This window comes from Phyllobates terribilis, unplaced genomic scaffold (genome assembly GCF_046119375.1).
Source record: "Phyllobates terribilis strain yellow unplaced genomic scaffold, ASM4611937v1 Scaffold_1__5_contigs__length_1240528914, whole genome shotgun sequence".
NCBI lineage: Eukaryota > Metazoa > Chordata > Amphibia > Anura > Dendrobatidae > Phyllobates > Phyllobates terribilis.
This window is the reverse complement of record NW_027362761.1, coordinates 735,045,637-735,062,418: the sequence shown is the minus strand read 5'-3', so window position 1 is coordinate 735,062,418 and position 16,782 is coordinate 735,045,637.

Below are 16,782 nucleotides of genomic sequence, written 5' to 3'. Positions count from 1 at the left end.
GCCAGGTCCCAGAATGGCGCCAAAGACGGAGCCCACCCCCAACAGCCATGAGTGCGGCTGTAGAGATGTCCATCAATGTGGGGGGGCTGCCCCTGAGAGTGATTGTCAGCAGATTGCCCCCGGGACTACCCCCAACAGGGGCGGAAAGAGAAGAAAACCGGGGGGCAGGGTGTGGTTTGGTTCAGTCTCACCAGAACACACCCGGAGATGGAGAGGAGCACAAACTCCAGCACCCTGGCAAGCGGCCTGCTGCAGGCTGAGGCGACCCTGTACAGCCTCACGGAGCTGATGGCTCAGCTCCCCGCAGAAGACCCTGAATTCCTGCGGACAGCGCTGGAGGAGTTGGACCGGAGGATGGTCCGGGCGCAGAGGGAAGTCATCGCCGGGTGGAGGGAGATGGCCCGGCGGGTCGCGACCCGACAGCAAGAGATGCTGCCAGCACCCAGCAGTGCGCCTGCCCCCGAGGACGGAGAGAGGAGACTGGAGGCCGAGAACAGCGCTGCCACGGAGGCAGGTAAGGAAGACACCCCTGCCCCGGGTCCTGACACCGAAGGCTTACCCCTGGATCCCGCCGCGGAGCCAGAAGTCTCGGGAGCCGCTGCAGCTTCCACGCTCCCGCTGCTGGCACGCCGGCCCCAAGCTGTGGGCCCCATCGCCGGATCAAGCCCCAGGCCGTGCCCCCTGACACCGGGTGCGGTTGGAAGCGGCCCGCTCCAGGCCCGGTTGCAAGGCCTGACCTCCCCAGGCGCCTCCCAACCGCGTGCGCCCCCGGTCCCGAAGCCACCACCCCTTGGGACTGACCTGCACAGCCAGCTCGCCGGACCCGATGGAGAGCCGGTCCCTGTACCAGAGGGATGGGTTCACCCCAGTCAGCGGAAAAACCTGTCCGCAGAGGTCGAGGCCCCTCTTGCTCCGCTCTTGCCCCTACCACAGCCAGTCGCCGTCTCTCAGCTCCCGGAGGAAGAGGTCCAGATAGGATGGGACCAGACCGGGGAGGATGTGATGGGGTTAGCGCAGGAGACGCGGGCGGCCGCAGCCCGCAGGCAGGAGTTCTGTGAGCAGCTTGAAAAGGAGGAGCGGACGCGGCGCCGGAAGAGGGAGCAGCTGCAGGCCCGGAGCGCGGAGGAGAAGATACGAACCCGCCGAAACCCTCAGGCTGCACGCGGTCTTAAAACTGCTGGGACCGTGGTAAGATTCCACCAAGAGAAAGGGTGGGGGTTTATCCGGGACTCTGCCACAGCCACAGACCTCTATGTTGACAGGAGGGATGGGGAGGGTCACCTGCCAGCGGGTCACTCGAAGCGGGAGTTGTTCCCGGGAGATCGAGTAATATACACCCGACATCGAGGCCTGAAAGGGTGGTATGCCCTCAATGTCCAGAGGGTGGAGGAAGAGTATTACCGTGAGCACTACTGCTCAGAGGACCCGGACGGGTCTGAAGAACACTTTGAGGAGGAAGAAGGTGCGCAAGGAGGACACCGCTACTGATGAGCGGCAGCATACAATGTATATAGTTACCCATCAGGGTAAAGAGACTGTTACCTAGAGTTGCCCGGCAACGGGCCAGTTAAAGCCGACTAAGGACTGGGAGCAGCCAACTTAGTGAACTATCCGGCCGAGGACTGGGAGCGGTCAACTTTGTAAATATTTGCACTTCTTAAAGTGCCCCCTACTGGTTTTATAAAGTACTACAACAACTGACCTCAGAACAAAAACCCGTTAGGCGTGGCAGAAGACGTGGTCCAGCTATCGGATCATCAATGCCCTGCAGCCACGCCCAGGGCCTACGTTGAGGGTTTACGAACGGGTCCCTCATGTTCGTGTTCACAAGTTTGCATTTTATAGAAAGATGGACACCTGGTTGCAAAGTGCACTGTGACCAGTTAATAAATGTTTTACATGAAGAATGTTTATAGGAAAAATGTTTTATATGTGACAGATGTGGTTATAAAAGTGAAAAGAGTTTTATAATGTATTATATATATGTGAAGAAAGTCTTGTAATATTGCTGAAAGAGAAAATGTGCCAGTAACGTTAAAAGAGAAAAATTGCCTCCCATAAAGGGATGAGTAATAATGGTTTATAATTTTATATATGGATGCATTCTAAAAACTTGCATGTTTTTGAACTGTCTTTTGCTCTGTTCCAGCCCGAGGATGTGCTGTGGTTTACCAGGGGGGAATGTAGCGCCCCGAGGGCTCGGTTGCTACAGGGGTATTGCACCTCACCCAGAGGTGTGATATTCCACTCTCAGGTAAGGATGGAGTGTGGACCATGGTTCAGTTAGCTGCACACACACACCCCATTTCCGGGGGACAGCTCAACGGTGCTCCCAGCTGCGGGCACAACTGACCATGTCCCTGGCTGGAGTGGGGAGGGGGGAAGAGAACCCAGTGGTGTAGGAGCAGAAATGGGGCAGTTTCTGGAGCACAGGAAAGAGCTCATTGGGTGCAGGTCACCTGAGCTCAGGCACAGAGAAGCAGATAAAAGGTGGGAGCCATCTTTAAAAGTAGAGGAGTTCAGTCAGAGCAGAAGGGAGAGAGCTGACAGGGAGCAGCGGCTCAGGCTGAGCTCAGCTCCACGAGGCAGGCCTAGAGTAAAGGCCGGGGCCAGAGAGGAGAAGAGAAGAAGGAGAAGGAAGGAAGGAGAAGAGACAGAGGAGTGGAAGGGCTCCAGAAACAAGAAGGCAGAATGGACCCTAAGAGTGCAGAACAGCCAGCAACCGTTGCACACCCCATTATATCGGGTGGAAGGGTCAGGCTGTGGAAAGGTACCGGATCCCTAAGTTGGTGGAGGCGAATCTACTCTCAGCCAAGAACTGAAGGTTGTGACCATTTATTGGTGCGACCCCCCGCTAAACCTGCTAGGAAGGCACCATATAGGATAGCGGGAAGTGAAGGCCAACACTTACCCGACACGGTCCGTGGTAGCCGGACAGAAGTCAGGACACTGGTGGGGCACGAGAGGCCAGAGAAAGGACAGAAGGGGGTCCTGTGCCATACTCCTGAATTGCCTGGGGGTTGACCGAGCTCCTCACCTGGTGGACGCAGCATGGCTCGAGCAGTCCTTGCTGACAGAAGTGACTTGGATAACAACTGTGAGTAAAAGACCCTGGACTGCGTCATTGGACTCTGTGTGATTTCTGCTGCACCTGCACCATCACCCCCAGCATCCACTTACACTGCCCTGAGGCTACACTCTTCCCGTGGGGAGTTATCCTACCCCTGTGCTGCACACCAACACCAGCCTCAGCGGTCTGCCTCGCAGCGGCAGTTATCTCTGACTGCAATCCACGGGTGGCGTAGTCGGACATTCACAAATCTATAAATAGACTGCCACAACATTGGTCTGACCGCCCTGAGCCACGGGACTGGGTTGCCACTACTACCCCCATCAGCACCATACACCAGAAGGCCCGGTTCCGGGTACCCCACGGCCCAGGGGGCGAGTCACAATCACTACTGAAGGCACCTCCACCTGCATGGAGGTGCCTGTGCAACGTTGTAATTCTGTTTCTTCTTGTTAGTTCTCAGGTCCCAGTGCTTGGATTCCAGTATACCTGCCTGTCTATCAGCCGTGCCTGCCTATCTATCAGCCGTGCCTTCCTGTCTATCAGCCATGCCCGCCTGCCTGTCAATCAGCCATGCCCGCCTGCCTGTCCATGTATCAGCTGCGCCCGCCTGCCTGTCTATCAGCTGTGCCTGCCTGCACCTGCCTACCAGGATACCAGTCGTGTCCGCCACTATCTGCTTGTGTGTCTGTCTTGCTAGTCACTGTACCAGTGTTTGCCAAGTCTACCATTCCTGGCCGTTCCTGCCTCCTGTCCATTGGGGGTCAGATGCCATTCACCCGATATCAGTCCAGGTGTAGGACCTGGTTTGGCCTCCCTCGTCTCTCCTCGGATCGCGGCATCGTCAGCCGCCAGGCATCCGAGGTCGGACTTGATGAGGCACCTAGTCACACCCCTCCAGGCTCTAATTGGATCACGGCACAGTGGTTCCACTACACAGTCCATTACTACAGGAGTCAATGAATCTGGTGAGATAGATAGATAGATAGATAGATAGATAGATAGATAGATAGATAGATAGATAGATAGATAGATAGATAGATAGATAGATAAATAGATAGATAGATAGATAGATAGATAGATAGATAGATAGATAGATAGATAGATAGATAGATAGAACTTTTCTGCCTTATTTAATGGGATGTATAATTAGAAAATTATATTTTGTTTAAATCAGGCTTTTATAATAAATTAACTTTAAAAAAAAAATAGGCAATTTTTTTTATGTTTTTGTTCATATCACGATTAGTATTACAAAAGAGAATTAGAAATCTTACATTTTTTACACTGGACCCTAAGGCTGTTTTAGACTCATTCTTCAATAATAGCCTGTCAGAAACAGTAGGATTACAACAGGTAAATCTCTATACACATCAGATAACACAGGATCCACCAATCACAATAGGTAATTTCACAGCTCCCCTGATCCACCACCTCTCACAGTGACATCTGTACAAGTCCATTAGATGCTTCAATACAAAAGATAGAATCTGAGGCTTTTGCTGTGAATAAAGATGTACAGTGCTCAGCATAAATGAGTACACCCCCTTTGAAAAGTAAGATTTTATTCAATATTTCACTAAACACAAGAAAAATTTTCTAAATTTTGACAAACTTGAGTTTCATAGAACATTTTTGAACCATAACATGAAAATATGGTAATAATATAACTTTCATTACAAAATATTTAGTTTTACTCAAATTAGTTGATGCAAAAATGAATACTTCCCTTATCATAAACTACTACATCTTGTGTTTTGTATGACCACCATGATTTTTAAAGACAGCACCAAGTTTTGTAGGCATGGAATAAACAAACTGGTGACTTATTGCGACATCTATATTATCCTATTGCTTAAGAACGACCTCTTTTAGTGCCTGGATGCTAGATGGAGAGTGACGCTCAACTCTTCAGAATTCCCCATAGGTGTTCAAGTGGGTTTAGATCAGGAGACAGACTTCACAACTGAATCACTTTCACCCTGTTCTTCTTCAAAAAATGCAACATTGGCCTTACATGTGTGTTTTGGCTCATTGTTATATTGTAACAGTACATGTCTACCAAGGGCACTGAGTGATTATAGCATCTTCTCTTTCAGTATAGAACAATACATGTGTGAATTTATGATACCATCAATGAAATGTAGCTCCCTGACATCAACAGCACTCATGCAGCCTCACATAAGAGGCCTGCCATCACCATGTTTCACTCTAGGCACCATGCATTTTTCTTTTTACTCCTCACCTTCACAACACCATACAGTTTTGAAGCTATCAGTTCCAAAAAACATTTATTTTAGTCTCATCACTGCAAAGTATAGAGTCCCAGTAATATTCATATTATTCAACATGGGCGCATGGGTTTAGAAGAGGCTTCCTTTGTGGATGACACCCATGCATGCCATTTCTCTGCAGTGTACTCTGTATTGTGTCATGAGAGACATCCACCCAGTTTGATTTTCTACTTTTTAGCCAACTACAGTGAACTTACATATCAATTTTCTTCAACGCTTTTCACTAGAAGACACTTCTGTTTAGGTGTTGACATCTGTGGTCAGCCTTGACGTGCCTGTGAGATAGTTGTAGTTCCATCTTTGTTCAATTTTTGTATAACTTTTACTACAATACAGTAAAGTTTTGCTGATCTTCTTGTAGCCTTCACGTACAGATGTGCTCAAAAGTTTACATACCCAAGCAGAATTTTTTCTTTCTTGGCCTTGTTTCAGAGAATATCAATGATAACAAAAAAAAATTCTCCACTCAAGGTTATTGGTTGGGTGAAGCCATTTATTGTCAAACTACTGTGTTTTCTCTTTTTAAATCTTAATGACAACCAAAAACATCCAAATGACCCTGATCAAAAGTTAACATACCCCAGTTTTTAATACCGTGTATTGCCCCTCTAACATTAATGACAGCTTGAAGTCTTTTGTGGTAGTTGTGGATGAGGTTCTTTATTTTCTCAGATGGTAAAGCTGCCCATTCTTCTTGGCAAAAAGCCTCCAGTTCCAGTAAATTCCTGGGCTGTCTATCATGAACTGCGCACTTGAGATCTCCCCAGAGTGGCTCACTGATATTGAGGTAAGGAGACTGAGATGGCCACTCCAGAACCTTTACTTTGTTCTGCTGTAGCCAATGACAGGTCGACTTGGCCTTGCGTTTTGGATCATTGTCATGTAGGAACGTCCAAGTATGTCCCATGCGCAGCTTCCAGGCTGATGAGTGCAAATTTGCCTCCAGTATGTTACGGGTCCGGGTGCTAGAAATAGGTGGAAACCACTATGGCTAAATATAAATAGAGCTGTAAGGGGCGCAATAAGTGACAAAAAGAAAGCATTTAGAGAACTAAAGCAAGTAGGTAGTGATGAGGCATTAAATAAATTCTGTAAAAACCAAATCAAGGCAGCAAAGATTGAGACAGAGTGTAACGGATCCGGGTGGTGGAACCTCTGTGCTGCGGTGCAAGGAGGGACCCAGAGGGGCGTAACTAAGTATCAACTCAGACCGACCCTGGTCATACGGCGTCTAACGACTCCGTGACCAGGGAGGGACCGAGCAGAGGGACCAGGTGCTACTCTGGGGACGACCTTGTAAGAGAGCAGGTGGCTCCCACGGGTCAGCAGACTGGGACTGACCGGTATAGCAGATGGACACAACAAGCAGGCAGAAGTCTCTAGGTTAGCAGACGGGTAGTCACGGCAAGTGACAGCAGGAGCCTCCAGGTAGGCTATCAGGTGGTCACGGCAAGTGACGGCAGAGCAGGCTGGAGTCTCTAGGTTAGCAGACAGGTGGTCACGGCAAGTGACGGCAGAGCCTCCAGGTAGGCTAGCAGGTGACAGGCAGGTAACAGGCGAGTGCTCCCAGGTGAGCGGGCTAGCAGGCACGGCAGGTAGCAGGCAGGTAACTGGCAGGTGCTTCCTGGTAAGCAGGCGGACTTGCCCATAGACAGACTGGCGGGTTGAACGGAACGCAGACTGTTGGGCTGGAGAGTAGTCAGACTGGCGGACTGGAACAGTAGTCAGGCTGGCAACTGGACCTGAGGGCTGAAGCAGAGGTAAGTATGCTGTGCAACAACTTTTGCTTGGGCACCTCCATTTTGGAGGAGGTGCCTTATATATGGGAGGTCCTCCGGCTACTGGCCGGGGACTCCTTAGGACGGCGCGCGCGGCCCCTTTAAGAGAGAGGTAGCACGCGCGTGCCCTAAGCACTGTGCCCGGGAAGTAGCGTGCGCCGGCCGCTGCAGGAAGAGGAGCGCTGGAGGACGCCGCGTGAGAGGGACGGCGTCTCTGCCTGGCAGGAGGCAGAGACGCCGATGCTACAGTACCCCCCCCCCCTTTACGCCCCCTCTTTTTTAGGCTGGCAAGAAATTTTTCAAGGAGAAGCGGGGCGTGGATGTTCTCCCTGGGTTCCCAAGTTCTCTTCTCTGGGCCAAACCCCTTCCAATCTACCAGAAAAAAGGTTTTCTCTCTTACCCTCTTGGTGGCCAGAATATTCTCTACCTCAAAAACGTCCTCAGCAGCAACCGGAGCAGGAGGAGTACCTGAATTATTGGAGAAAGAGTTAAAGACAGCAGGTTTGAGGAGAGATACGTGGAAGGAGTTGGGAATGCGTAGGGTGGGTGGAAGCTTCAACTTGTAGGCCACTGGATTAATCTGTTTAAGGACCTCAAATGGACCGACGAACCAAGGACCCAGCTTGTAGAAGGGTATTTTGAGCCGCACATGTTTGGAGGAGAGCCAAACCTTGGCTCCCGGACGGAATTGAGGCGGATCCAGACGTCTTTTGTCAGCAAATCTCTTCATCCGCTCGGAAGACTGAAGAAGTGCGTACCTAGTATTCTCCCAAATAGTGGAAAAATCACTGACCAGGGACTCCGCAGCAGGGTTGTCCACAGAAGCGGAGACGGGAAACGGAATCCGGGGGTGTTGGCCATAGACAATAAAGAACGGGGACTTGGAACTGGATTCGCTCTCATGATTGTTATAAGAGAATTCGGCCCATGGTAGGAGGTCCACCCAATCAGTATGGTGGGCATTGACAAAGTGCCGGAGGTAGCTGGTAAGGATCTGGTTGATCCGCTCTACTTGACCATTGGACTGAGGGTGGTAAGCGGAGGAGAAATCCAGCGTGAGGTGAACTGAACCCCTCGATCCGACACAATGTGGAGGGGTAGGCCATGGAGACGAAAGATATGGTGAAAGAAGTCCTTAGCTAGCTCAGATGCAGACGGGAGATCAGGCAGAGGAATGAAGTGGGCCATTTTAGAAAAGCGGTCCACGACCACCCAAATGACTGTACAACCGGCAGAAACAGGGAGATCGGTAATAAAGTCCATAGCAATGTGTTGTCACGGGGCAGCTGGTACGGGAAGAGGCAGGAGATGACCGGCTGGTAAATGTCTGGGAACTTTGTTGCGGGCACAAGATGAACAGGCTGAGACAAAGTCTACCACATCCTTACGCAGGGTAGGCCACCAGTAATGCCGGGTAATGAGCTGGAAGGTCTTCTTTTGGCCAGCGAAGAACCTTCTCACGGTCTGGAACCGCTACAAACGTCTTACCGGGTGGAAGACGAGTTACATCCAAGGGGGCCACATTCATCACCTTGGAGGGATCGATGATGTGCATAGGCTCCTCCTCTAGATCGGAGGACAGGAAGGATTGGGACAAGGCATCGGCTATGACATTCTTGTCCGCCGGGCGGAAATGTAGGATGAAGTCGAAGCGGGCAAAGAACAAAGACCACTGGGCCTGAAGCGGATTGAGTCTTTGGGCATTCTGGAGATATGCCAGATTTTTGTGATCCGTATAGATGATCACCTCCAGCGCCAATTTTACGGCTAGAAATTCTCGGTCTCCTATGGAGTAGTTGCGCTCAGATGAGCAGAAGATTTTGGAGAAGAAGCCGCAGGTTACCATTCTCCCGGAAGAAGATTTTTGGGTGAGCACCACTCCGGCTCCGGAGGAGGAAGCATCAACCTCCAGGTAGAATTGTTTATTGCAGTCCGGACGGTGCAGTACTGGGGCAGAGGAGAAGGCTTGCTTTAAGGAAAGGAAGGCCTCCTCGGCTTTGGGCGACCATACCTTGGGATTTGCCCCCTTACGGGTGAGCGCAGATATGGGAGCCGTCCGGGACGAAAAGTGTGGAATGAAGAGACGATAGTAATTGGCGAAGCCCAGGAATCGCTGAATCGCCTTCAACCCCTCTGGACGGGGCCACTTTAGGACAGCAGAGAGTTTCTCGGGATCCATTCGCAAGCCTGTCTGGGAGATAACATAGCCCTGGAATGGAAGAGAGGTCTGCTCGAAGAGGCACTTCTCGTATTTAGCATAGAGGTGGTTCTGCCTGAGCCTAAGCAGGACCTGACGAACATCCCTCCAGTTGTCTGGGAAGATCCGGAGAGAAGACCAACATGTCGTCCAGGTATACCACCACGCAGGAGTAAGGAAGATCACGGAAGATGTCGTTGACCAGTTCTTGGAAGACGGCGGGAGCATTGCAGAGACCGAAGGGCATCACACGGTACTCATAGTGACCGTCCCGGGTATTGAATGCCGTCTTCCACTCGTCTCCTTGCCGGATACGGACCAGGTTATATGCTCCACGTAGATCCAGCTTGGAAAAGATCCTGGCGCCTTTAAGGCGGTCAAACAACTCGGAGATGAGTGGCAGGGGGTATTTATTCTTTACCGTGATCAGATTGAGTCCTCTATAGTCAATACAGGGGCGTAGCGAGCCATCCTTTTTTTTTGACAAAGAAGAATCCGGCTCCAGCCGGGGAGGTAGACTTCCGGATGAATCCCCTAGCCAGATTCTCTTCAATGTACTCAGACATGGCCCGGGTTTCGGCCGCAGACAATGGGTAAATACGGCCACGGGTTGGAGTGGCGCCAGGTACCAGGTCGATCGGGCAATCATATGGCCTATGAAGTGGCAATGTCTCTGCTTCCTTTTTACCGAAGACGTCAGCATAGGGCCAGTAAGGAGCCGGAAGACCGGGTAAATTAGCTGGGGTAGGTGGTGGACGAACCGGACGAACCGGAACCAGGCAGGTCTTATGGCAGTCCGGCCCCCACCGGAGTACTTCACCGGATTGCCAGTTCAACACGGGTTCATGTGTCTGGAGCCAAGGTAGGCCTAGCAATAGGGAGTGAGAGAGTCCCGGTAGCACATGAAAAGAGATTTTCTCAGAGTGCAGCATTCCCACCTGCAGGGTTATGGGTTCCGTGACGAGCTGGATGGTCACCGGAAGGAGTCTTCCATCCACGGAGGCGACTGACAATGGTTCAGCCAGAGACTTGGTGGGAATACGGTATTTCTCAACCAGGGACTGGGAAATGAGGTTTCCAGCAGCTCCAGAATCCAGGTGGACTAGTTCAAAGTGACGGTTCTCTCCCCAGGAGATAGAGACAGACAAAGTCAGGAATGGAGAGGGCTTACTTTTGTCTAGGGCAACCTCTCCGAGCGGTCCTAGACACTGGAGTTTCCCGGCCTCTTTGGGCAGGAACGGATCAGGTGCTCCTTACTGCCACAACAGAAACAGCTCCCCTCGGCTCGGCGTGACTCTTGGCGAGATTTGACCATCTTGGTCTGGTCGATCTGCATGGACTCGGGTGAGTGCGCCCGGGGAGTGAAAGATGAGGAGACAGGTCTTTGGAAAGCAGGATCAAGGCGGGGAAACCTTCTCTCACGGGTGGTCTCTTTGGTTCGCTCTTGAAACCGGATGTCAATCTGGGTAGCCAGCAACACCAGGTCATCCAGGATGGTAGGAATGTCCCGACCGGCGAGCTCGTCTTTAATCCGACCGGAAAGGCCCTCCCAGAAGACGGACACCAGGGCCTTGTTATCCCAGGCAAGCTCAGAAGCGAGGGTGCGGAACCGTATGGCATATTGGCCCACGGTGAGACTCCCTTGGCGGAAACGTAGCAGAGAGGAGGCTGATGAGGTCTTACGTCCCGGTTCATCGAAGACTTTCCGGAAAGCAGTGAAGAAAGACGACAGGTCGGACACCAGAGGATCCCCTCTCTCCAGGGGATTTAGCCAAGCCAGTGCCTCCCCAGTGAGATGGGACATGATGAATGCCACTTTGGCCCGGTCGGAGATAAACTGATGTGCCAAGAGTTCAAAGTGCAGGGTGCACTGGTTTATGAAATCTCGAGCCAAGGCGGGGTCTCCACCAAAGCGAGGCAGTGCAGAAAGCCGGGGTTGGATACCATGGTATTGATGGGCAGCGGTACTGCCGGGGTGCGAGTCGTGCAACTAGAGGCGGGTACTGGTGGAGCAGTCAGTGTGTCCAGGCGGGAGTTGACATTCCGCAGGTGGTTCAGGATGGATTCCTGTTGGGATCTCTGACGGGAGACTTCGTGGTATAGGTCAGAGAGCGAGGGAGCTTGGGTGCCACCGGGTTCCATGGCCCGAGCAAACTGTTACGGGTCCGGGTGGTGGAACCTCTGTGCTGCGGAGCAAGGAGGGACCCAGAGGGGCGTAATAAAGTATCAACCCGAACCGACCCTGGTCAGACGGCGGCTAACGACTCCGTGACCAGGAAGGATCCGGGCAGAGGGACCAGGTGCTACTCTGGGGACGACCTTGTAAGAGAGCAGGTGGCTCCCACGGGTCAGATGACTGGGACTGACCGGTATGACGGGTGGACACAGCAAGCAGGCAGAAGTCTCTGGTTAGCTGACAGGTGGTCACGGTGCGTGACAGCAGAGAAAGTAGTAGTCTCTAGGTTTACCAGGTAGGTGGTCACAGCAAGTGACGGCAGAGCCTCCAGGTAGGCTAGCAGGTAACAGACGGGTGGCAGGCGAGCGCTCCCAGGTGAGCGGGTTAGCAGGCACAGCAGGTAGCAGGCAAGTAACTGGCAGGTGCTTCCTGGTAAGCAGATGGACTTGCCCATAGACAGACTGGCGGAAGACCGGAGACAAACTATCGGGCTGGAGAGTAGACAAGCTGGCAGACAGGACTGGTAGTCAGGCTGGCAACGGGACCTGAGGGCTGAAGCAACAACTTTTGCTCGGGCACCTCCATTTTGAAGGAGGTACCTTAAATATGGGAGGTCCTCTGGCTATTGGCCGGGGACTCCTTAGGACGGCGCGCGCGGCCCCTTTAAGAGAGAGGGAGCGCGCGCTCTAAGCACAGTGCCCGGGAAGGAGCGCTCGCCGGCCGCTGCAGGAAGAGGAGCGCTGGAGGATGCCGCGCGGGGCGCGGGGAGGTGAGAGGGACGGCGTCTCTGCCTGGCAGGAGGCAGAGACGCCGATGCTACACAGTATTTGCTGATAACGTACTGCATTCATCTTTCCTTCAACTTTTTCCAAGTTTCCTGTGCTTTTGTAGCTCACACATCCCCAAAACATCAGCGATCCACCTCTGTGCTTTACTGTAGGAATGGTGTTCCTTTCATCATAACGTAATGTAACGCTTATCCTTGTGGCCAAAAAGTTCAATTTTGGTCGCGTCACTCCAAATTACCTTCTTCCAGAAGTTTTGAGGCTTGTCTCTGTGCTGTTTGTCTTATTGTAGGCGAGATACTTTGTGGCATTTGCGCATTAATAACTTTCTTCTGGCGACTCAACCATGCAGCGCATTTTTCTTCAAGTGTCTCCTTATTGGGCGTCTTGAAACAGCCACACCACTAGTTTTCAGAGAATCCTGAATTTCACCTGTTATTTGTGAGTTTTTCTTTGCATCTCGAACAATTTGCCTGGCAGTTCTTGCTGAAATCTTTGTTGGTCTACCTGACCGTGGTTTGGTTTTTACAGAGCCCCTGATTTTCCATTTGTTAATCACAGTTTGAACGCTGCTGACTGGCATCATCAATTCCCTGGATATTTTTTTGTATCGCTTTCCTGTGTTATACAGTTCAACTACCTTTTCCCGTAGATCCATTGACAACTCTTTTGCTTTCCCCATGACTCACAATCCAAAAACGTCAGTGGCTGGATGAAAGATGCAAGAGTCTGTCTGGATCCCAGAAACTCTCTCAGCTTTTATGCACACACACTGATTACAAGCAAACAGGTTACCGGTGAGGATGTTACCTTTAATAGTCATTCAAACCCATTTGTGTCAAATTCTGTGCATGTTATCAGGCCAAAATCGCCAGGGTATGTGAACTTTTGATCAGGGTCATCTGGATGTTTTTGGTTGTCACTAACATTTAAAAAGAGATGTGGTGCCATTGCTGACAGCATGAAATGGGAAATAGTTTTCTTTGATAAGTAACGCCTTTTATAGTCAACTGTCTGTTTGACACCTGTTTGACACCTGTTTAATTTTTAATTTCATTTATCTGTTGTTGAATTCTTGTTGATTAGAATTTTGCAGTGGAAATGTGAGCTTTGTTCCTAAGACATTTATTGGGTGTACTAATTTTTACAACATTTTCCTTTCGGACAACCCATTTAATTTATCAGAGCAATACAGTTTTTATTTTTACAACTTGCAGTCTTATGGTAGCAAATTACTTTGGAGTTGCGCCTTATTTTACATTAAGAAATATCAAATATCACAACACCAAAGGAAAATACATACAAGCAACATCTATGGTGTGCATTTATCAAAATAAATGTCTTTTCACATGTATATTTCCCATCTTGTCTCAGTCTTTCAGTATTTATATTTTAAATGAAATCATACCCGAAAAATAAATCCACACATTATCCTGATTATTTATTCTCACCCCTGTTGAGATTGTGGCTTTGCTTGCTAACAACATCTCCATATATCTTAAACATCCAGGAGGACATTTGGAAGAATCCGCAGAGATTAGAGCATGCAGCGTCTGCAGGGAATGATGGGGGAGGGGACAGTGTTTGGGTTAATCTGATCCTACCTATTAAAATAAGAAAAGCAGATTTTTGTAGCCGCCAGAAATCAGAGGTTTTAAATAAAAAGAGAGTCAAGACATTGCCAGAGGGAGTATGTATTTGAGAAAAGAGGACTATACATGTCTGCCCCAAATCTTTTGGTCGGAGGGGAAGCTGTGACAAGAAAATACAATTTCTATGTAATGCAGAATCCACATACTGTTTTTTATGTTTTCTAGTTCACCTTGTCAGCAAATATATGCCTGAGATTTCTCCAAGTGCTCAGACTGGCTGGAATGTATTGATACAAAGATAAATTGCAACAGGGCTCTGAGTAGCTAATTGCTTTTACAGCAAATATGTAATATTACTCCCTTTTAGACATAGAGCATGGCACAGCCCAGGGTTATAAACAGGGCTGGTTATATTTAAAGTGTGGCAAAATTGAAACTGGGGAAAATTGAAAGTACGGCCCCAGATGCTAAGGTATTACGCCATATACAAGCATTTAGGGCCCAATTCATGAAAGCTTTTATGCCAGATACCGGCATAAAAATCTTTGAAAAGTCACATAAGTTTGGTGCAACTAGAATCTGCGCTAAAGTAATGCCTATTCTGATGACTTTTTCACGGCATTTTCACCCAGCTCTGACAAATTGGGTGGTGTTGGGGTGGGTTGGAGGTATGGAGAATGTCGCTAGTCAAATTCATGACGAACAGTTGCGTTTGTTACGCCACAAATCTTATTTCAGCAGGGACTGGGGTAGGATTTGTGGGGAGCCGCCTACAGAGGTGCCACTCGTCTGGTTTATGCCTCGTCATGAATCAGGAGTATCCGACTTCATTACATATTGATGAATTGGGTCCTTGGTTCACACTGGTAATGCCCCCTTTCATTTAAAATTAGCCCAGGAGGCAGATTCTCAGGGAGATCTATGTCCAGCCCATAGATCTTAACACCTCATTTACATGTAAGAAAAATGCAGATTTCTCTGGCATAACTTATCAGATCACAAATATCAGGGTATCATGTTATTCAGCTTCCTATGATCTACATGCCCATATAGACAACTTAGGAGGGTTCATCTACTGACAGATGCCCATTAAGTGAGAAAGAGCCCTGGTCCTTAATGGGTTAAATGAATGCCTATACAGAAGTGATTGTTGGTTGTTTACTGGACTCTTCACATTTACAGATATCTAAGACTGAAAAATGTTTCCCCATAAATCAATAGTATATGTGAAAATAAAAACTGTGTAAAATATTTTATTAGAGAAATTAGCATCTTTCTCCTCCTGTACTTGGGGCCAATGTTAGACAAAGTATGGCCCTTTGCAAAGTTAAAAGTGAGGCCCCAAATGATAACATATTGCACCATCACACAGAAACATTTAAGGGGAGAAAAAAAGCTTTGAAAAGATCACAATTTTTTTGCACATCATAAGGTTGCACAAAAAAAAGCAACTTTTTGTGTTTTCACGCCATTCTCGCAGCAGCTCCAACGAAGCTGGGTCAGGACATGGGTGGGTTGGGGCACGGCTACCCCCACTTGTCCAATTCATGAAGCTAGAGTATGATTTATGGTGAGGCGAACATAGCAGCGTACACCACTATGCGCCCCCCCTGATTAATTAAGAGGGGTGTCCAATCCAACACCCCTCTCATCAAGACCAGCGAGAGAATTGCCCAACTTGATTAATTGGAGTCTCTGGGTACATTTCTGACTTGTATATAATTGATCACCACCAGACCGTTAAACGAGATGTGAACGACTATATGCAAGTCAATTGGCTCTTGTTTACGTTCTCTATACACAGGTTGACAAACAATGGGGACAAAACAATCACTAGCCCCTTAATGACCGCTGATACGCATTAAAACTGCGGCCGTTAAGGGGCCTTAATCCTCAGAGCTGTTTTAAAACGTGATTAAGTAATTAGTGCCCCCCAGTCAGCGAAAATCCTACGAGTGACACTTATATATGACAGCTGACACCCTGCGGCATAGGCCCTGATCGTTTTGGGAACTGATCAGAGCCGGTTAATTCGGTTAATAATGCTGTCAATCACGACAGAGGCATCTAAGTGGTTAAAAGGGAGTTAAAAGCACCCCTTTGATACCATCGGCCCCCTGCAATCATAATTGCGGGTACTGATAGTTGCCTTGGTACCCCAAGGTCAACTGATGACCCCACAGTACGGTGGCCTGTTAGACCCCACTATAAGATGAGTCTAAAAGGCAAAGTCAGTGAGTCACTGACAGGTCTCAGTGACTGCAGTACAACTATCAAAGAAATATTCCTGTCTCGCAATGTGACTTAGTGAAAATGTAAAAAAGTGAAATAAACTAAAATAAAATTAGTAGAAAAATAAAAAAACACACAAAATAGCGGAAACAAATCACAAAAAAACAGTTACACCACTAAAACTGCGCTTGTGTTAAAACAAAATTAACTAAAAAAAGTACAAATAATTGGTATTGCCGTGTCCGGAACAACTCGATCTATGAAACTGTCACTTTATTTATTCTGTATGCTGAACACCGTAAAAAAAGTAATAAAAATACGCCAAAAAGGACTCTTTTTCTTCTTACTGACGCACAAAAAATTGAGTAAAAAGCGATCAAAAAGTCATATGTAAAAAAAAATGGTATAAATGAAAATAACAAACTGTCCCACAAAGAATAAACCCTAATATGGCTCATTCGGCAAAAAAAAAGATACAGCTCTCATGGCGATGCAAAAACAAATTAAATTTAGTAAAATATCGTTTTCAGTGTGTAAAAGTAGTAAAGCATAAAAAAGCGATATAACTGTGGTATCAATGCGATTGTAGTTGTAGCGCCCCGAGGGTTCGGCCGCTACAGGGGTATTGCACCTCAGACCAGAGGTGTGATATTCCACT